The sequence below is a fragment of the Pinus tabuliformis genome, chromosome 7, assembly GCF_031772625.1.
Source record: "Pinus tabuliformis cultivar Carrire ecotype Pingquan chromosome 7, CPIR1, whole genome shotgun sequence".
Classification (NCBI taxonomy): Eukaryota; Viridiplantae; Streptophyta; class Pinopsida; order Pinales; family Pinaceae; genus Pinus; species Pinus tabuliformis.
Window position 1 is genome coordinate 1,871,246,548 of NC_142293.1, and position 22,760 is coordinate 1,871,269,307.

A 22,760-nucleotide genomic window follows, 5' to 3' on the forward strand; every position below is an offset into this window, starting at 1 on the left:
CTTTTTGTTTGCTTGCTCTTGCTTCAATGCTTGTTGTGACTCCTATGCTGACTTCTCTTTTACTTGCTTCATCCTTTGGTTTACTTGCTGCCTCCCTATCATCCTTACCCTCTTTCATGATTGAATCATGACTGTTCAGCACTCTTTCTAGCAAATTAATTTCTCCATTCCATGGATTGAGTTCTTCCATAGAATTCTCTTCTTTCACTTTTATTTGGTTGTTCACTTGTGCCAAATCTCCTCCAGCATATGCAACAAAACTTGCATTCATAAAACACTTGTTAAAATTAAAAACATAAGGTTGTTGTGCCTTATCTTCCTTTGGCAACAATTTAGTTTGTTGCTCTGTTTTCTCCTTCTCCTCTGTTAGTACATCAGTATGCTGATTCGAATTCTCAACAAAATTCATGAGACTGTCAGTTAGTCTCTTTTCTACACCATTTGTTCTATTGATGTCTTCTTGCTTGGGTTCACAGTAGTGAACTTCTCCTCCTTTAACCTGTTGCTGGTTATCTTCACTTTGAAATTGTTTGATTCCTACTGCCTCCTTATCGTCTTCAAACAATCTCTACTCAATCTCTTTGATCACATGCTCATACTCATTCATGGTTTTTAATGAACCTGCAAACAAATAATTACATATTCCTGTCTCCATGGCTACTTGAGACACCATTCTTCTTCAGAAACTGTAACTGTAGCTTCTGTTCTACCGTCAGGTGCTCTCATTAATTTCTCAAGCAGTGTAATCTCCTCTTCACACTTAGCAAGAACTTCATCACAGTGCTCTTTTCTTCTAGCTTCATCCTTTACATGTTGTGTTACAATATTAAAAACCTGTCTTCTTCTGACCCTTGTAATCTGAAGGCCTTTCTGCAGTAGAAAATCACTACTTCCCTCATTCAAGAGGTCTTCTCCATTATACTCTGTTCTCCTAGAGTACTCCGCCAGACTTTCGACATCTTCAAAATATTGTCCATCCTCTTCAAAACACTTCTTTGTTAGTGTTCCTTTTCCCAAGGTTAAATCCTTTGCATAGGGTTCCTCCTTCTTAACATCTTTCAGTAGATGTCCTTCTTCCTGTTGTGGTCAGCAACAACCCCCCCTTTTTATTTAGTATTAGTAATAACACTAAATAAATGGGGAACTTCTAAAAATAAAAACTAGCACTTAGAATTCCCTTTTAATAAAACACACTATCATAAACTTAGGAAAAAACATCCGCAAACGCAAAATCTTAAGTGTTATGATAAGTCTCAAATAAAATTGTTCTCTTAATAATGAACATCGCATCGCAAAAGGGTTAAGGAGGATATCGTATAAAGAAACTTTCGAAATTGCGAAAATGCGATGACACGAGATCGCGCGCCATACAGACTTATCGCATATTGTAGACTTCATATGTCGCAGTGCCACCTAAGATAAAACGTCCTGGTCCTACGATATTGCGATCTGCGATATTGCGAAGCAAATCGCAAAATTGCTTTATCACAGATCAACAGGGCATATCGTTCAATAAGATATTTCTCGTAAACCGATACCGAGTTATGGGCATTAATGTCAACTTAGTGCTTTATTGATGGTTATTTATGAGAAAAGATTTAGATCTGAGCGAAAGGTTATTTCACGTAGGGTGATATATTTGATATGATTTTGAAATTAAGAGCTTTCCCATCACCTTATTACTTACCATCATTCGTTATCTTTCTCATTATATCTTAGTTCTCTATTTTGTGAACTTACAGGAGCGGTACGCAGAACAATATACAGAGCAGTGTGCAGAACGTAATGGGAAAGAAGGGAAAAGCTCCAGTTACTGAGAAAACAGAGATGACGCCCTTATTCACAGACACCACCTGTACCAGAGAAGCAGGCATATCTACTTGGGAGGGCATGTACAGTCTGTTGGAGGAAGAAAACCCGAGAGTTATGGAGGTTACAGTCACAGCAGATGCACGCGGGTCATCCGAAGCATCACTTATAGAGCTTGCATGCTCATTCCTACACCGCATAGCAGCAAGGCCTAAAATACTTCCCTATACAGATATGGTCAAATGGGTAATAGATGACGCTGATATAACAGACAGGCAATTCAAGTCTCGGAACCAAGAGCTTATTGGGTCATTTACCCCACAGGATTTAAGATGAATGTATCATTTACCAGAGCCGCGGGCTAGCTACAACAAGCAGTTCGTGGAGAAATTCGCCAAGGAGAACGAAGATTTGGCGGAATGAACCAGAAGATAGTCAACAAAGGAAGAGCCATTAAAAAAGGACAAATATGGTATGTATAGTATTGGTTCCCTCTCCTCTCCGTATTGTTTCGCTGCTGCAATGTTATGTAGGCTATTTGGAAGACCTGATATCAACAAATTTTCATCCAAGTGGCTACCCCTATTAGATGTGGCCACCAACACCACTATTATGGATTGGGCCCAGATATTGTCTGATAACTTAGCCTCTGCTATTATATAACTAACAACAAGGCTGAGGCCTATAGTCTTCTTCTAGGTACTTGTATCCTAAAAAATCTTCAAGATAAAAATCCAGTTATAATAGGCGACTCAGCAATATTGATCGTAGCTTTGGAATCAGGGGGTGATTTCAAAAACCAGGCCCTCAACAGAATCAAGCAAAGGATCATGGAAAACACAAATCAGTTGGGGATCATCCAATTTAAACATGTCATGAGAAATTATAATACCAAGGCTGACTCTCTAGCCAATAACGCAGTAACCAGATCTATTGGGCAGGTTCAAGAGAACAATAATTCATATGAAAAACCAATTCCTTAAGTCGTCTCGCCTCTCAGTCGGGCACGTGATCCATGGTTCCATCAGTCATCTCAACAAAAAGATCGCCTCTCCCCTCAAACAAAGCAGTAGGATGTCCGATCCCCTCAGCACTGACTTTTTCCTATTCCATATCGTCAGAACAGTCAGGAAAATCTGCAGGCATAAAGGAAATCTGTATTGGATAACGGAGCGTGAAGAGTCTCATGGGAAGAATACTTAGAGTTTAGGCAACAGTCATTTTGTAATCCACAGAGGCTACTCAAGAAAAATTCGACTTGACGTTTGGGTCAGGAGCAATCCAGTGCGGTTTGATCTGCCTTTTGAGGCTCTGAGGAAAGAGCGGGCTTATAAGCAACCCCGGGCGCATTGGTCCAGCCAGAATCCCCTCGCCTGCATGATGAAAGAGCTCTATTTGTTTGGCGAAGGCTCTTGTTCTTGTCGTTCCTACTCCAGGTCGCCCCCTACGCGCTTCAGCTGCTGGTGCTCCTCTTCGACAAATCTGCTAGGTATCGATTCCGTTTGCTGAGACGGTGTTTTCTTATTTTTCACTAACGTTTGGTCTGTAGTTGTGAATCAGCCCCATCCGATTCTGCTGGCTTTTGTCTCACTTCACACTGTCTCTCATCCACTCTGTATTCATCCCCTCACTCTCTCCTCTGCTCCTTATCCTCCTCTCAGAAGCCGCTTCCTCCCCCCCTCTGTGATCTTTTGCTCCCCGCTCTTACATTTTTCTGGAGCTCTGCTCCTTTTCTTCTCCCTCCTGAACTGCCCCTCTGTCATCAATTCTCTGGCCCGCCTGCCTTCATCTACCAAAATCTCTGTTAATCTTCATTCTCTCTTCTGGAGTAAGTTAATCAAACTCCGCATCAAGAACAACAAGCATACTCAAGGCACTTCAACAATGTCAGAAAACCCATTGGACCGTGTCATTACCAACAGCGGTTGCACCCTCTGCAAGGCACAGTGGCACACTGCTTCATGATAGCCCGTTTCATAAAGCATTTCAATGAACTCAAAGAAGAAGTCCAGTCAGAGAACAAATCTAAGAAGAAAAAACTTGAAAAACAGAAGGCGGAAATCGAAGGCCTTAAAGAGAAATGCAATCACTTGGAAGAAGCAATCAACCACATAAGATCGCTGAATCAAAGCCTGCAAGGGGAGGCATCCACCAAGAACAGCGATAAAAAAGAACAGCCGCCTAATGACTCGGTCAACCAGTTCTGGTGATAATTTCACATGCATTGTAAATATTGTTTGCTCCTAGGTCAGTTCTTACAGCAATATAGTTGTTATGTCTTTCAAAATTTAAAAAAACAAGAACAACGAATTGGATCAAGGGATTGCATGCCCATTCTGTACCAATTCCACCAAGCTACCTCAAGCACTTGTAATGGGACTTGTCCCTTTTCTGAAAGTTTTATAATATAACAATATTCGACCGTGTTAAAAAAAAAAAAACTTAGCCTCTGCTATTTGGAATTATCGGTCTAGAACTCCCTCTCAAAGAATTTATCCTCCTTTCTTTTTAGCTGCCTATGTCATGGATGCTATCTGTTCTGTTTCTAAATTTCCTCTCATGGGTTGGAAATGGACGGTACAGAATCCCTTGCCCATTCAAGTCTACCATAAGGAACTGTGGGATTTTAAGTTTACCCCATATTTTTATAGAATCTTCCATGGAGTTATGCTACCCATTCACAAAATGTTGTATAATAAAGATGCCCCAAGATTTTCTCCCGAAGCTAAAATTGGTATTCTCCTTGTCGGAAGATGGTTTGGAGAAGAATTCTTCACTTATATCAGAGTATTCGGAAGCATTGCTTCCCCTCATGTACTTCTCTTGTATGTTCCTAACAAGTTAATGGCCCGTGAAATAGCCTACCAAACCTTTGGGATTGGAGGAATGAGCAGAGAACTAAAAGACAAGAAAAAGGCAATCTGACCGCAATTCTCTGTGGCCTGTGGAGCTTTTGCATTGTTTGATTTAGGTCATGCTTTCAGAGAAGTAGACAACATGTTGAGTCTACGATTGTTTAAATTCCCAGGGAGACAGTTTGACCCCTTTGATGTAATAAAGAATTTTACTACAGCTGTTAAAATAAAGGTGTTCACTAAAGAAATGATCTCTTTGACGACATCTTCCAATAGAAGAGCACACTTAGAGACATTTTGCACATGGCCCAAATCTAGTTTGGCCCAGTAAAATTCCAAGAGTTCAAACTCTACAAAGAACAGAGATTGGCAAACGTCCTCTTAGGCAAGTTGCGCTTAGAACCAATAAGGGAACCCACTCCCAACATCAGTATAAGTGGAAGCTCAGGGCCAGACAAGTCTAAATCTAAGTCTGGGAGAGAATCACCAGAATGGTCTAGACAGTCAGAGAGAAACCACAATAAAAGTGTTGGATCAGTGAGGGATTTGCCCAATCTAAAGAGAATCCAGAACAGCAAGTGTTGTCGCCAACACAAGTGAAAATTCCCACTCCCCTCATCTAGCCAACAAAGCCATTAAGAACAGAGTTGGAGAAAGAGTGGGAAACATTTAATGAATTGATCAACACTGAGGAGAAAAATATGGAGACACCAAAGAATCAAACACAGACAATGACAGAAATGGTCATTGAAACAGTTTTCAATGCTCCAGAAAATGAGCACATTCCCATAGCTCCATCATCTGAAATCATGCTGAAGATAGAGGAAATTCCTCCCCTAGATGTGTTTTATAGTCCGCAGCACAAAGCAATGGTCAGGAGACAGAGAAAGAAATGAAAATTAGACAGCGTGCTCTCACCTGAGGCGGAGCAGCTGGATTTCCTTTGGCGAGACCCTGCCACTGACCAACAGAGAACCTGACTAAGTTATCCCAGATCGCAGGAGCTTATTCTTCTACTACTATTGATAAATCATTTGAGGTATAGCTATTGCATAAGGATAAAGAGGATAAAATCCTATTTTTACAGCAACAGTTATAGCAAACCAGCGCTAGCCGGGAAGCGGAAGAAAAATTGGAAAAGTTACAACAGAACTTTCAACAGATGCAGCTGGGTTATCAAAGCAGTCTGACCGAAAAAGAGCAGCAATTACAGGCCACATTAGAAAATCACAAAGATGACCCCAAAGTCATGAAATTTGTCTCAAAAGCCCTTTTCGTGAATGACCAAATCTTGCAACAGCAAGAGACACTCTGCCAAAGAATATCGCAATGGAGCTCTCACTGCGAGATGAGCGACAAAATCACAAGTCAAGTCGTGGATTTGCGACTTGATTATGATTTAATTGACAAGAAAGTTTCTGATTATTTGAATTGGCAAGAATCAGACGAAGGCAAGAAAGCAGGGTTGCTCAAAATCAATGAATCCCACAAAGAAATGTTATTTAATAAGTGGGATGCAAAGATCAAAAAGGCAGAACAGGCAACAGAAGAAGTAGCGACAGCAGCAAGCAATGTCATTGATTTTGTCAATGAAAATCTACATAGAGAAAACCTGATATCAAAAACCACTCCAAGATTTCTCCCAAAATCACAGCAACTGCAGACAAGCTAGAGACAGAAAGCTAAAGAAAAGGCAGAGTCAATCAAGAAGTTAACTAAGTTGAATTGGGACACTTATTAGCAATACTTGGTTAAACCGCACAGTCAATGTATGACTTTGAAATGCCTTACAAATTCCGCCGAAAAGATAGCGCCAGCGCTCGCTGATTTTGTTTTCACAGGACAACTAAAATCGGAGGTCGGCCAACCGACGCTCCTGAAGCCGATGCTGAATGCTTGCGATCTAAGAGAACATATGCATAGTTAATTTTCACATGCAGTTTCAGTTTTATTTTGATTTATTTTTGCCTTAGATGATGACGGTCATTTAAACCTCCTCCTATATTTTTATAATAAACTATTTTTAGTCTTTAGTTAGTAGTATTTAAACCCCTCTCATGCATTTAGAGAGGGGTCCAGAAATTTGTCAAAAACAGTTCTTCAGAACATGCACTTCTGCACCCTCTAAGGAGGTTTTGATGAATGGATGGAACGAGATTTATTGATATCTTCGTTGAATGTCTGCTACTAAAATGCACTTTTGTACTCTTAGTAGATGTTGAATTATGAGAAGATAAATCTATATTGTTGAATCTCATGAGTAGGACTCGTTATCAATGGTACTTTTATCTCTTAATGATTTCTGCTTGTGCGTCAAGTAATATGTTATGTCCAGTTGTTTATATATGAAAGCTTGAATGTTTAAGTTATCATTTAGCACTTTTGTACAGTGGTAACTATTCTATTTATGCTGAGTGTATGAAGAACTTATTATGCGATATGCTTATCACAATTGTTTCGGCTAATTTCTTATACGAAACAATTTATTTTTAATGGATTCTTTTCTCGTAGCAATTGAATGATCTTTATTACCAATTGCTATTAGAAACTATTTTAGATCGCATAAGTGAAGAGTTAATCCCGGGATAGTTTTTAGAATTAGATGTTTCCGTTTATTAGAATAAAATTGCATGTTTTAGATTAGACTTAGATTAAAAGCATCCTATTTAGAAATATTTAGAAAGGAAAACATCAACCCTTAGCATCATCACAAAGAAATTGGGAGACTGGTCCCATTATCCCCAGTCAGACCCACCATCCCAAACGAAAAAGGAGTTGCTTTCAAATTCTGGACCGAGTGGGTATCCCCCTTGTTTTAGACCCGATTTTCGGGGTTTCAACATATTTGGCGCTAGAAGGAGGTCCCAAACTGTGAATGGCTAGTAAATCTAAATCTAAAAACCATTCTGAGAGTAAATCACCCTCAAAATCTCCCCCGACTTCTCCATCGCATTGTGAGTCTTGAAATATTAAGCGAGAAGTTGAGAAAACAACAACCACTGCCACAAACCCAAACATTTTAGATAGATCTACTATTGAACCCCCTGAAGTTGAGTCTTTGATCCATAAACTTCAAGGATTGTCCATATCACCGCAGAAATCTGAATTATCTCAAGGTAGTGTGACTTTGCAATATAATCCTTCTCATTCTCTTACTAGATTACAAAGTGAAAAATTTGGTATCGAACCAACTGAATTACCTCTGCCTAAAATTAAAAGAGCAAGGAAGACACCTCAAGGGTCTGATAGTGAGACTCTTTCATCATCAACATCCATTCCATCTTCTCCATTGCAAAGTCAACCATCCACCCCTCCACTTCATATTGTTGTTCATCAGAGTACTGGAACTTTGACATCCTCATCCTCACCACAAGGAACTTCATCTACGCTTTCCTCTGTTAGTAGTCCAACGATGGCTCAAAACCCATGGAACAATCCAGGGGCAGTCTCAATGCCTGCGCCCTTGAGTCAATTACCAGCCCATCCTGAGAAATGGCTGCCCAAGTTTAACCCTGAAGCAGGCATGCTAGCAGAAGAACACATAAATAACTTTATGTTATCGATAAATTTAAATGGAGTTACAAATGAAGACGTTGTTGTTAGACTTTTTCCTTATACTTTACAAGCAGCAACTGGGTCCTGGTATTTTTCATTACCATCAGGATCCATTACTAGTTGGGACATTTTTCAAGAACAATTCTTGACAAAGTTCGGTGACGATAGGTCTATGGCAACATTGATCAATGATCTATTGAATCTTAAGACTGAATCGAGAGAACCTATCACAGATTTCAACTCGTGTTTCAACAAACTTTTGAATAAAATTCCAACTGCTTCCAAGCCTAGCGAAGAAGTTCGAAGTGAATGGTACATATCTGCTCTACCATCGAACATAAAAATCTTTGTTGATAGGGCTGCCAAGACAACAATGGCCGAAAACATGAAGGAAGCGATAGCAGTAGAAAAACGTATCTTAGCTTTAGAAAGAAAAACGTTGTTGATGAGAGAAAGTATAATAAGGTTACTTTTAGAGATGATCCTAAGAAAAAGCAATTGAAGGACCCATTTGATTTAGAAGGATTGCAGAAAGTTTTAAAAACCATGTCTAACAAAATGGTCGACATTAAAAGACAAGTAGCAGAGACTTCTTCTAAGAAACCCTACAAGCCTTATAGGAAAAATCCTTCAACTGATTCAAAGCCTCCCAATGTTGTAACAAATGTTGAATTTGAAGGAGAAGAAGAAGAAGTGTCCAGTGAAGAACCTATTGATGAAGATGAAGTTGAAGAACTACAGGGAATGTGGGACTTCATTCTTCCAGACGAAGAGGATCAAGAGGCATCACCAATCAGTACCAGAAGTAGAAATCAACTCGATCCTCCACAACCTAGTTCTAAATAGAAGAGCGCAAGCTCGGTATCCAAGGATAAAGTCGCAGGTAAGAAATCATCACCAAAAGTGACTCAAACAAGCCCAGTCCAATCCGATTCATCAACTCCAGCTAAAACACTGATTGTTTCTGATGAGATGGAGTATAATATCATTGAAGACATGAAGAAGACTAGGGCCAACATTACTTTTCATGAACTGAGCAAATTAAAACATCAACAGAAACTACTTTTGAAAGAGTTACATGCAATACCTGTTGCACCTCTTCCTGCCGCTATAATCTCGCAAGCTTCTCATGAGATGGGAAGACCTCCAACTAGTATGGCAAATAAAGTTGACCCAAATGATATTGCTTTAATTGGAGGTAGGTCAAAATCCCATACTCCTCCATTCCTTCTTACTTACGAAATTTTCAATAAAAATTTGCATAATTGTTTGGTAGATTCAGGTGCTTCATCTAATATTTTGCCTAAAACAATTTGTGCAAAGTTAAACGTCCAACCTCAAAAATCTGCAGTACGCATAGTTCAGCTAGATCGATCACAGGTTGAAGTAATTGGTGAACTAAATCAAGTAACCATAAGGCTCTCATCGAATCCAAAGGTATGTCAAGTCATTGATATTTTAGTCGCAGACATTCCTGAATTTTATGGTTTAATTCTTAGCAGGGATTGGTCTGAAAAGCTTCATGGATACTTTGCGACTGATTGGTCACACATGTGGCTCCCTTACAATGGTAAACCAAATCAGATAAAGATTGAGTGAGAAATACATCAAAAATACATAGTGACGGAATTGGAAGGAGAAAATGAACCTATCGCATACAGCAACAATGTAATTGGCAACTATTCTGTTGACTCTTTCTTAGGAAATTTTAATGCTCATACTTTGCCTTATTTAGAACGTTCTGTTTTGTCTCAAGTAGAAAACTTTTCTCAAATAGACAGTTCTAAATGCGTTAATTTTGTAGATAGTCCTGTAAATAACTCTGTGTTTTGGAAATTATTTTTTGATGGTTCTAAGTCTAATGATGGAGCAGGAGCAGGATGTGTATTAGTTAGTCCAGAAGGGAATAAAACCATGCTAACCTATAGACTCGAATTCGATTGCACAAACAACACTGCAGAATACGAAGCTTTATTGCAAGGGTTATACAAAGAAATCGGACTAGACATCAAGTATCTACAAGTCTTTGGAGATTCTGATATTGTTATTAAACAGGTACGAAATACTATACATTGTCTATCAAGTCATTTAAAGCATTACCAATATTTAGTACAAGACCTGACTAAACATTTTATAGCATTCAATATTTCATCCATTCCCAGGCTTCAAAATGCTAGTCCTGACCTCCTGGCTAACGTAGCTTCCAAGCTCATTCCCTCATAAGACTATAGCCAAATAGATTCTCAATCGAATTGATCTTTAGGCCCTCCATCCCTGATAATGTTACCAACTGGAGAATTTTTAACGATGACCCTGATATTGTTAGTTTCCTGACTTTAGAAGGATCTTACACTAATCAGATAATTGATGAGGAACACCAGTTATAATAAGAGAGCACCAATAATGCCATACCAAAATCTGTAGTCAAGTTGGAAGACTTATACGATTTAAAAGACAGATTCAAAAGGTCTACCAATTCAAAACTTCAGAGTTCAACTCTGAACTATGAATTAGTAAATCTAGGAACGGATACTAAGCCACAAAATATCAATTTAGGTCTTGGTCTAGCCCCAGAAGAAAAATTAGCCTTTGTTCGACTCCTAAAATAGTATAAAAGTGTCTTTGCCTGGAATTACGATGACCTTAAGACTTACGACACTTCAATCATTCAGCATACTATCCCGATGATAGCTGATGAAAAACCAGTCCAGCAAAAGCTGAGGAAAATCCATCCTAATCTAGAAAGTCAGATTAAATCTGAGCTCAATAAATTATTGAAAGCCAAAATTATTTTTCCCGTTCGACATTCTAGATGGGTTTCCAATTTGGTTCCAATCAGAAAGAAAAACGGAGACATTCGAATTTGTATTGACTTTCGAAATCTTAACAAAGCCTGCCAAAAGGATAATTTTCCTCTACCTCCTATGGAACAAATATTACAAGCAGTTGCGGGATCAGAATTGATGTCCTTTTTAGATGGTTTTTCCGGCTACAACCAAGTCTTAGTCCATCCGGATGATCAACTAAAAACCACATTCAGAACCAAATGGGGTACATATGCATATCAAAAGATGCCTTTTGGGCTGATTAACACTGGCGCCACATTTCAAAGGGCCATGGATATTGCATTTAAGGGATTAGTAAACAAATCAGTGGTGATTTACTTGGATGACATAACAGTATATTCTAAAAAACGTAGTAATCACCTCAAAGACTTAAAACAGATCTTCCAACGTTGTCAAAGGTATGGGATTTCACTTAATCCAAAAAAGTCCTTTTTTGCATTAAGTGAAGGAAAACTTCTTGGATTTATAGTGTCTAAATTTGGAATCCATATTGATCCAGATAGGATTAAGGAAATTTCCGAAATATCCTTACCGCATAATAAGAAAGCAATGCAATCTTTCCTTGGCCAAATTAATTTTGTTAAAAGATTTGTCCTGGACTTCTCAAGAATTGTGTCACCATTACAAGCAATGATCAAGAAAAATTCACTCTTTAAATGGGGCCAGGAAGAATATGAAGCGTTCAATCTGATTAAGCAAGCGATTGATAATACCCCATCCCTAGCGACTCTGAATTTTTCCGATCCTTTCATTTTGTATACATTTGCCTCTGAGAAGTCATATGCTGCAATACTCACGCAAGTCAATCAAGACAAGGCGGAAGCCCCAATTGCCTTCTTTAGTTCAAATTTGCAAGGGGCTCAATTAAATTATTCAGACGTTGAGAAACAAGCTTATGCTATTTTCAAAGCGATCAAATACATTGGACCCTTTCTTCTTAAGACCCATACAAAGATAATAGTGCCATTTCCAGCGGTAAGAAATCTCTTGGTGCATAAAGACGTGGGTGAAAAGAGAGGAAATTGGATCACTGCCCTACAAGAATACGACACTGAGATCAAGCCAATAAATATTGTAAAAGGTCAAGGCTTTTGTAGAATGTTGGCTGGAGCATCGCTTATATCAGAAATACCATTTCCTAATCAAGAGGTACAAATGTATGAGGTAAGCCTAAACGATATTGAATCAAGATATGTTGATATCATGTTTTATTTAAAAAATGGATATGCTCCTTCAAATCTGAATCATACAAAGAAAAGAGCCCTAAGATTGAAAGCTAAGCAATATCAACTTGTTAACGATGTACTCTTTAGAATGAATTATGATTATGTTCTTCTTCGATGTCTTGAGAAATCTGAAGCTGAAAAAGTGTTGCAGGAACTTCATGGCGGACCAGCAGGTGGACATTATGCAGAAGATGCAACGGCACACAAAATCTTGCGCGCAGGATACTATTGGCCTACACTATTTAAAGATGCACATACCTATGTAAGGAAATGTCAAGTTTGTCAAACTGCTGCTGGAAGACAGAAGAAACCATCATTGCCATTGCAACCAGTCAATATCGACCAACCATTTGAGCAGTGGGGATTGGATATAATAGGTGAGATCATTCCTCACTCTTCTAAATAGAATAGGTACATCCTTACAGCCACAGATTATTTTACTAAATGGGTAGAAGCAGTTCCTCTCAAGACAGCTAATGCCGAACACATAATCGATTTCATAGATCAGTTCATAATTACCAGGTTTGGCTTACCTTCTGCTTTAATGTTTGATAATGCATCATATTTTTCCGACAATGCTATGACAGAATTTGCACTTAAAATAGGTTTTAAACTTAAATATTCCGCCAATTATTACAGGGAACAAGTTGGTCGAATCAACAAATAAAAACCTAATCAGAATCATTAAGCGAACCATTGATCAGAATCATAAAAATTGGCACAAATCTTTGATGTATGCTCTGTGGGTAGACCGAATAGCTCAAAAGGCTTCCATTGGTACTTCTCCCTTTAATTTAGTTTATGGGAAAGAAGTAGTTCTCCCAACTCATCTAGCAATTCCTTCTTTAGCCTTAGCTCAATTTATTGAAGAAACACCATCTTCATCTTTACAACTAAGATAACTACAGATACTTAAGCTAGAAGAACAATGAGAACAGGCTAAAATTACCCATGCTCATCATCAAGCATTAGTAAATACTTCTTTCGATTCAAACATGGTATCTAGAAAGAATTTTCAAATTGGAGATTTAGTGTTGAAATGGGATAAGGCTCGCGAAGAAAAAGGAAAACATTCTAAATTCCAACAGATGTGGCTTGGACCATTCCAAATTGTTGAAATCATAGGTCCATCAACTTTCATGTTGGAAGATTTAGCAGGGAAAAGAGAATCTTTACCTGTTAATGGGCAGATCCTTAAGAAATAATTTCCATAGAAGATGACCTCTTCTATTTTTGTAAATTATTGTTTATAGCTTTATTTTGATAATAAAACAGGTTGTAAATGGTTCCCTTTGGATTTCACGAAAAATATTAGTGTTTCTTTTAAATTTTGTTTTTCACTTGTATAAATAGGACTAATTTGGAAAACTAATCATTATTATTGAGAGATATAGTCAAGTACTACAAGCCTGAAAATTTTACTAGTTTCAGCCTTACGAATTTTGATAAAAACAACCTTTAGTGGGAATTTTTTTTATCGGTCATGAAAAGCATCAATAACAAAACGAAGGTTCTCTGTAGAAAAGTTGTCTTCAAAAAACTCTATAATTGCATCCAGAGCTATTCTTAAGGAACCAATGACTTCCTCCCCACTTAGGGAATTACAAGTTTCAAAGAGTAATCCAACTTTGCACTATAAACTTAAAGAATAAGAGGTCTCATCAAGAGCCGGCTTATCATGATCATAAAGATTATAACTAGCTGACATTGCCAACTGCATACCAAAACAGGGCAATGACTCAAGATTATTGCAATCAAAAGACAAGGGGTCTCATCACGAGCCAGCTTGTTCAGTAAAGTTATAAATCAAGTGAATGGCACTGTCAAAATTTGGCCACCAAACCAAGACATTGTTCTTTAAGAATTAAAAGAAAATGAAAGCAATAAGTGTGAATATGGATTTATCTTTGAAAATTGTATACTTCTCGAAGTAGGATACAGGATCATTGTTGGGTAACAGGTAACCCTGTCGAGGCTATGAACGCTTGCTGGCAGCAGAGGCTCTACCTACGACAAATGAGCATACTTAAAACTGATCTACAGAGATGTCTTTGTTTTTATCTTTATAAACCAAGTAATGATTGATGTAAATGCAATGACTAACTTTGGGAAGAAAATAATCAGAATTAGCACGGAAGAAACAAACTATCGTTAATAGCTAAGAGCATGATGCACTTTATATTTCTATAATAAAGTTTGATTTTCCAGAAAACTTTTCTATTTTGGAAGTTTTAAAAAATTCAAAAGATAATTTGAGATAACTGGTTCTTCCTAATGAATCGCCAATTGTTGTGGCCAGCAACAACCCCCCCTTTTTATTTAGTATTAGTAATAACACTAAATAAATGGGGACCCTTCTAAAAATAAAAACTAGCACTTAGAATTCCCTTTTAATAAAACACACTATCATAAACTTAGGAAAAAACATCCACAAATAAAATTGTTCTCTTAATAAGTGTTATGATAAGTCTCAAATAAAATTGTTCTCTTAATAATGAACATCGCATCGCAAAAGGGTTACGGAGGATATCGTATAAAGAAACTTTCAGAATTGCGAAAACGCGATGACACAAAATCGCGCGCCATACAAACTTATTGCATATTGCAGACTTCATATGTCGCAGCGCCACCTAAGATAAAACGTCATGGTCCTGCAATATTGCGAAGCAAAACGCAAAATCGCTTTATCGCAGATCAACAGGGCACATCGTTCAATAAGATATTTATCGTAAATTGATACCGAGTTATGGGCATTAATGTCAACTTAGTGCTTTATTTATGGCTATTTATGAGAAAAGATTTAGATCTGAGCGAAAGGTTATTTCACGTAGGATGATATGTTTGATATGATTTTGAAATTAAGAGCTTTCCCATCACCTTATTACTTACCATCATTCATTATCTTTCTCATTATATCTTAGTTCTCTATTTTGTGAACTTACAAGAGCGGTATGCAGAACAATATACAGAGCAGTGTGCGGAATGTAATGGGAAAGAAGGGAAAATCTCCAGTTAGTGAGAAAATAGAAATGACGCCCTTATTCACAGACACCACCTGTACTAGAGAAGTAGGCATATCTACTTGGGAGGGCATGTAAAGTCTTCTGGAGGAAGAAAACCCTAGAGTTATGGAGGTTACAGTCACAGCAAATGCACGCGGGTCATTCGAAGCATCACTTACAGAGCTTGCATGCTCATTCCTACACCGCATAGCAGCAAGGCCTAAAATACTTCCCTATACAGATCTGGTCAAATGGGTAATAGATGACGCTGATATAACAAACAAGCAATTCAAGTCTCGGAACCAGGATTTTATTGGGTCATTTACCCCACAGGATTTAAGACGAATGTATCATTTGCCAGAGCCGCAGGCTAGGTACAACAAGCAGTTTGTGGAGAAATTCACCAAGGAGAACAAAGATTTGGCGGAATGCACCAGAAGCTGGTCAACAAAGGAAAAGCCATTAAAAAGGGACAAATATGGTATGTACAGTACCGGTTCCCTCTACTCTCCGTATTGTTTCACTGCTGCAATGTTATGTAGGCTATTTGGAAGACCTGATATCAACAAGTTTTCATCCGAGTGGCTACCCCTATTAGATGCGGCCACCAACGCCACTATTATGGATTGGGCCTAGATATTTTCTAATAACTTACCCTCTGCTATTTGGAATTATCGGTCTAGAAGAACTCCCTCTCAAAGAATTTATCCTCCTTTCTTTTTAGCTGCCTATGTCATGGATGCTATCTGTTCTGTTTCTAGATTTCCTCTCATGGGTTGGAAATGGACGGTATAGAATCCCTTGCCCATTCAAGTCTACCATAAGGAACTGTGGGATTTTAAGTTTACCCCATATTTTTATAGAATCTTCCATGGAGTTATGCTACCCATTCACAAAATGTTGTATAATAAAGATGCCCCAAGATTTTCTCCCGAAGCTAAAATTGGTATTCTCCCTGTTGAAAGATGGTTCGGAGAAGAATTCTTCACTTATATCAGAGTATTCGAAAGCATTACTTCCCCTCATGTAATTCTCTTGTATGTTCTTGACAAGTTAATGGCCCGTGAAATAGCCTACCAAACCTGCGGGATTGGAGGAATGAGAAAAGAACTAAAAGACAAGAAAAAGGAAATCTGGCCGCAATTCTCTGTGGCATGTGGAGCTTTTGCATTGTTTCATTTAGGTCATGCTTTCAGAGAAGTAGACAACATGTTGAGTCTACGATTGTTTAAATTCCCAGGGAGACAGTTTGACCCCTTTGATGTAATAAAGAATTTTACTACGGCTGTTAAAATAAAGGTGTTCACTAAAGAAGATGATCTCTTTGACGACATCTTCCAACAGAAGAGCACACTTAGAGACATTTTTCACATGGCCCAAATCCAGTTTGGCCCAGCAGAATTCCAAGAGTTCAAACTCTACAAAGAACGGAGATTGGCAAACCTCCCCTTGGACAAGTTGCACTTAGAACCAATAAGGGAAACCACTCCCAGCATCAGTATAAGTGGAAGCTCAGGGCCAGACAAGTCTAAATCTAAGTCTGGGAGAGAATCACCATAACGGTCTAGACAGTCAGAGAGCGACCACAATAAAAGTGAAGGATCAGTCAGGGATACTACCCAATCTAAAGAGAATCTAAAACAGCAAGTGTTATCGCCAACACAGGTGAAAGTTCCCGCTCCCCTCATCCAGCCAACAAAGCCATTAAGAACAGAGCTGGAGAAAGAGTGGGAAACATTTAATGAATTGATCAACACCGAGGAGAAAAATATGGAGACACCAAAGAATCAAACACAGACAATGACAGAAATGGTCATTGAAACAGTTGTCAATGCTCTAGAAACTGAGCACATTCCCATAGCTCCATCATCTGAAATCATGCTGAAGATAGAGGAAATTCCTCCTCTAGATGTGTTTTACAGTCCGCAGCACAAAGCAGTGGTCAGGAGATAGAGAAAGAAACAAAAATTAGACAGCGTGCTCTCACCTGAGGTAGAGCAGCTGGATGTCCTTTGGCGAGACCCTTCCACTGACCCGACAGAGAACCTGACTAAGCTATCCCAGATCGCAGGAGCTTATGCTTCTGATACTATTGATAAAGCATCTGAAGTAAAGCTATTGCTTAAGGGTAAAGAGGATAAAATCCTATTTTTGTAGCAACAGTTATAGCAGGCCAGTGCTAGCCGGGAAGTGGAAGAAAAATTGGAAAAGTTACAACAGAACTTTCAACAGATGTAGCTGGGTTATCAAAGCAGTCTGGCCGAAAAAGAGCAGCAATTACAGGCCACATTAGAAAAGCACAAAGATGACCCCAAAGTCACGAAATTTGTCTCAGAAGCCCTTGTCGTGAATGACCAACTCTTGCAACAGCAAGAGACACTCTACCAAAGAATATCGCAATGGAGCTCTCACTGCGAGATGAGTGACAAAATCACAAGTCAAGTCGTGGATTTGTGACTTGATTATGATTTAATTGACAAGAAAGTTTCTGATTATTTGAATTGGCAGGAATTAGAGGAAGGCAAGAAAGCAGGGTTGCTCAAGATCAATGAATCCCACAAAGAAATGTTATTTAATAAGTGGGATGCACAGATCAAAAAGGCAGAACAGGCAGCGGAAGAAGCAGCGACAGCAGCAAGCAATGTCATTGACTGTGTCAATGAAAATCTGCATAGAGAAAACCTGATATTAGAAACCACTCCAGGATTTCTCCCAAAAGCACAGCAACTGCAGACAAGTTGGAGACAGAAAGCTGAAGAAAAGGCAGAGTCAATCAAGAAGTTAACTAAGTTGAATTGGGACACTTATTGGCAATACTTGGTTAAACTGCACAGTCAATGTATGACTCTGAAATGCCTTACAAATTCCGCTGAAAAAATAGCGCCAGCGCTTGCTGATTATGTTTTCGCAGGACAACTAAAATCGGAGGTCGGCCAACCGACGCTCCTGAAGCCGATGCTGAATGCTTGCGATCTAAGAGAACAGATGCATAGTTAATTTTCACATGCAGTTTCACATGCAGTTTCAGTTTTATTTTGATTTATTTTTTCCTTAGATGAGGATGGTCATTTAAACCTCCTCCTATATTTTTGTAATAAACTATTTTTAGTCTTTAGTTAGTAGTATTTAAACCCCTCTCATGCATTTAGAGAGGGGTCCAGAAATTTGTCAAAAACAGTTCTTCAGAACATGCACTTCTGCACCCTCTGAGGAGGTTTTGATGAATGGATGGAACGAGATTTATTGATATCTGTGTTGAATGTCTGCTACTGAAATGCACTTTTGTACTCTTAGTAGATGTTGAATTATGAGAAGATAAATCTATATTGTTGAAGCTCATTAGTAGGACTCATTATCAATGGTACTTTTATCTCTTAATGATTTCTTCTTGTGCGTCAAGTAATATGTTATGTCTAGTTGTTTATATATGAAAGCTTGAATGTTTAAGTTATCATTTGACACTTTTGTACGATCATTTAAACCTCCTCCTATATTTTTATAATAAACTATTTTTAGTCTTTAGTTAGTAGTATTTAAACCCCTCTCATGCATTTAGAGAGGGGTCCAGAAATTTGTCAAAAACAGTTCTTCAGAACATGCACTTCTGCACCCTCTAAGGAGGTTTTGATGAATGGATGGAACGAGATTTATTGATATCTTCGTTGAATGTCTGCTACTAAAATGCACTTTTGTACTCTTAGTAGATGTTGAATTATGAGAAGATAAATCTATATTGTTGAATCTCATGAGTAGGACTCGTTATCAATGGTACTTTTATCTCTTAATGATTTCTGCTTGTGCGTCAAGTAATATGTTATGTCCAGTTGTTTATATATGAAAGCTTGAATGTTTAAGTTATCATTTAGCACTTTTGTATAGTGGTAACTATTCTATTTATGCTGAGTGTATGAAGAACTTATTATGTGATATGCTTATCACAATTGTTGCGACTAATTTCTTATACGAAACAATTTATTTTTAATGGATTCTTTTCTCGTAGCAATTGAATGATCTTTATTACCAATTGCTATTAGAAACTATTTTAGATCGCATAAGTGAAGAGTTAATCCCATGATAGTTTTTTAGAATTAGATGTTTCCGTTTATTAGAATAAAATTGCATGTTTTAGATTAGACTTAGATTAAAAGCATCCTATTTAGAAATATTTAGAAAGGAAAACATCACCCCTTAGCATCATCACAAAGAAATTGGGAGACTGGTCCCATTATCCCCAGTCAGACCCACCATCCCAAACGAAAAAGGAGTTGCTTTCAAATTCTGGACCGAGTGGGTATCCCCCTTGTTTTAGACCCGATTTTCGGGGTTTCAACATATTTGGCGCTAGAAGGAGGTCCCAAACTGTGAATGGCTAGTAAATCTAAATCTAAAAACCATTCTGAGAGTAAATCGCCCTCAAAATCTCCCCCGACTTCTCCATCGCATTGTGAGTCTTGAAATATTAAGCGAGAAGTTGAGAAAACAACAACCACTGCCACAAACCCAAACATTTTAGATAGATCTACTATTGAACCCCCTGAAGTTGAGTCTTTGATCCATAAACTTCAAGGATTGTCCATATCACCGCAGAAATCTGAATTATCTCAAGGTAGTGTGACTTTGCAATATAATCCTTCTCATTCTCTTACTAGATTACAAAGTGAAAAATTTGGTATCGAACCAACTGAATTACCTCTGCCTAAAATTAAAAGAGCAAGGAAGACACCTCAAGGGTCTGATAGTGAGACTCTTTCATCATCAACATCCATTCCATCTTCTCCATTGCAAAGTCAACCATCCACCCCTCCACTTCATATTGTTGTTCATCATAGTACTGGAACTTTGACATCCTCATCCTCACCACAAGGAATTTCATCTACGCTTTCCTCTGTTAGTAGTCCAACAATGGCTCAAAACCCATGGAACAATCCAGGGGCAGTCTCAATGCCTGCGCCCTTGAGTCAATTACCAGCCCATCCTGAGAAATGGCTGCCCAAGTTTAACCCTGAAGCAGGCATGCTAGCAGAAGAACACATAAATAACTTTATGTTATCGATAAATTTAAATGGAGTTACAAATGAAGACGTTGTTGTTAGACTTTTTCCTTAAACTTTACAATCAGCAACTGGGTCCTGGTATTTTTCATTACCATCAGGATCCATTACTAGTTGGGACATTTTTCAAGAACAATTTTTGACAAAGTTCGGTGACGATAGGTCTATGGCAACATTGATCAATGATCTATTGAATCTTAAGACTGAATCGAGAGAACCTATCACAGATTTCAACTCGCGTTTCAACAAACTTTTGAATAAAATTCCAACTGCTTCCAAGCCTAGCAAAGAAGTTCGAAGTGAATGGTACATATCTGCTCTACCATCGAACATAAAAATCTTTGTTGATAGGGCTGCCAAGACAACAATGGCCGAAAACATGAAGGAAGCGATAGCAGTAGAAAAACGTATCTTAGCTTTAGAAAGAAAAACGTTGTTGATGAGAGAAAGTATAATAAGGTTACTTTTAGAGATGATCCTAAGAAAAAGCAATTGAAGGACCCATTTGATTTAGAAGGATTGCAGAAAGTTTTAAAAACCATGTCTAACAAAATGGTCGACATTAAAAGACAAGTAGCAGAGACTTCTTCTAAGAAACCCTACAAGCCTTATAGGAAAAATCCTTCAATTGATTCAAAGCCTCCCTTGTAACAAATGTTGAATTTGAAGGAGAAGAAGAAGAAGTGTCCAGTGAAGAACCTATTGATGAAGACGAAGTTGAAGAACTACAAGGAATGTGGGACTTCATTCTTCCAAACGAAGAGGATCATGAGGCATCACCAATCAGTACCAGAAGTAGAAATCAACTCGATCCTCCACAACCTAGTTCTAAATAGAAGAGCGCAAGCTCGGTATCCAAGGATAAAGTCGCAGGTAAGAAATCATCACCAAAAGTGACTCAAACAAGCCCAGTCTAATCCGATTCATCAACTCGAGCTAAAACACTGATTATTTCTGATGAGATGGAGTATAATATCATTGAAGACATGAAGAAGACTAGGGCCAACATTACTTTTCATGAATTGAGCAAATTAAAACATCAACAGAAACTACTTTTGAAAGAGTTACATGCAATACCTGTTGCACCTCTTCCTGCCACTATAATCTCGCAAGCTTCTCATGAGATGGGAAGACCTCCAACTAGTATGGCAAATAAAGTTGACCCAAATGATATTGCTTTAATTGGAGGTAGGTCAAAATCCCATACTCCTCCATTCCTTCTTACTTACGAAATTTTCAATAAAAATTTGCATAATTGTTTGGTAGATTCAGGTGCTTCATCTAATACTTTTCCTAAAACAATTTGTGCGAAGCTAAACGTCCAACCTCAAAAATCTGCAGTACGCATAGTTCAGCTAGATCGATCACAGGTTGAAGTAATTGGTGAACTAAATCAAGTAACCATAAGGCTCTCATCGAATCCAAAGGTATGTCAAGTCATTGATATTTTAGTCGCAGACATTCCTGAATTTTATGGTTTAATTCTTAACAGGGATTGGTCTGAAAAGCTTCATGGATACTTTGCGACTGATTGGTCACACATGTGGCTCCCTTACAATGGTAAACCAAATCAGATAAAGGTTGAGTGAGAAAGACATCAAAAATACATAGTGACGGAACTGGAAGGAGAAAATGAACCTATAGCATACAGCAACAATATAATTGGCAACTATTCTGTTGACTCTTTCTTAGGAAATTTTAATGCTCATACTTTGCCTTATTTAGAACATTCTGTTTTGTCTCAAGTAGAAAACTTTTCTCAAATAGACAGTTCTAAATGCGTTAATTTTGTAGATAGTCCTGTAAATAACTCTGTGTTTTGGAAATTATTTTTTGATGGTTCTAAGTCTAATGATGGAGCAGGAGCAGGATGTGTATTAGTTAGTCCAGAAGGGAATAAAACCATGCTAACCTATAGACTCGAATTCGATTGCACAAACAACACTGCAGAATACGAAGCTTTATTGCAAGGGTTGTACAAAGCAATCGGACTAGACATCAAGTATCTACAAGTCTTTGGAGATTCTGAGATTGTTATTAAACAGGTACGAAATACTATACATTGTCTATCAGGTCATTTAAAGCATTACCAATCTTTAGTACAAGACCTGACTGAACATTTTATAGCATTCAATATTTCATCCATTCCCAGGCTTCAAAATGCTAGTGCTGACCTCCTGGCTAACGTAGCTTCCAAGCTCATTCCCTCAGAAGACTATAGCCCAGATAGATTCTCAATCGAATTGATCTTTAGGCCCTCCATCCCTGATAATGTTACCAACTGGAGAATTTTTAACGATGACCCTGATATTGTTAGTTTCCTGACTTTAGAAGGATCTTACACTAATCAGATAATTGATGAGGAACACCAGTTATAATAAGAGAGCACCAATAATGCCATACCAAAATCTGTAGT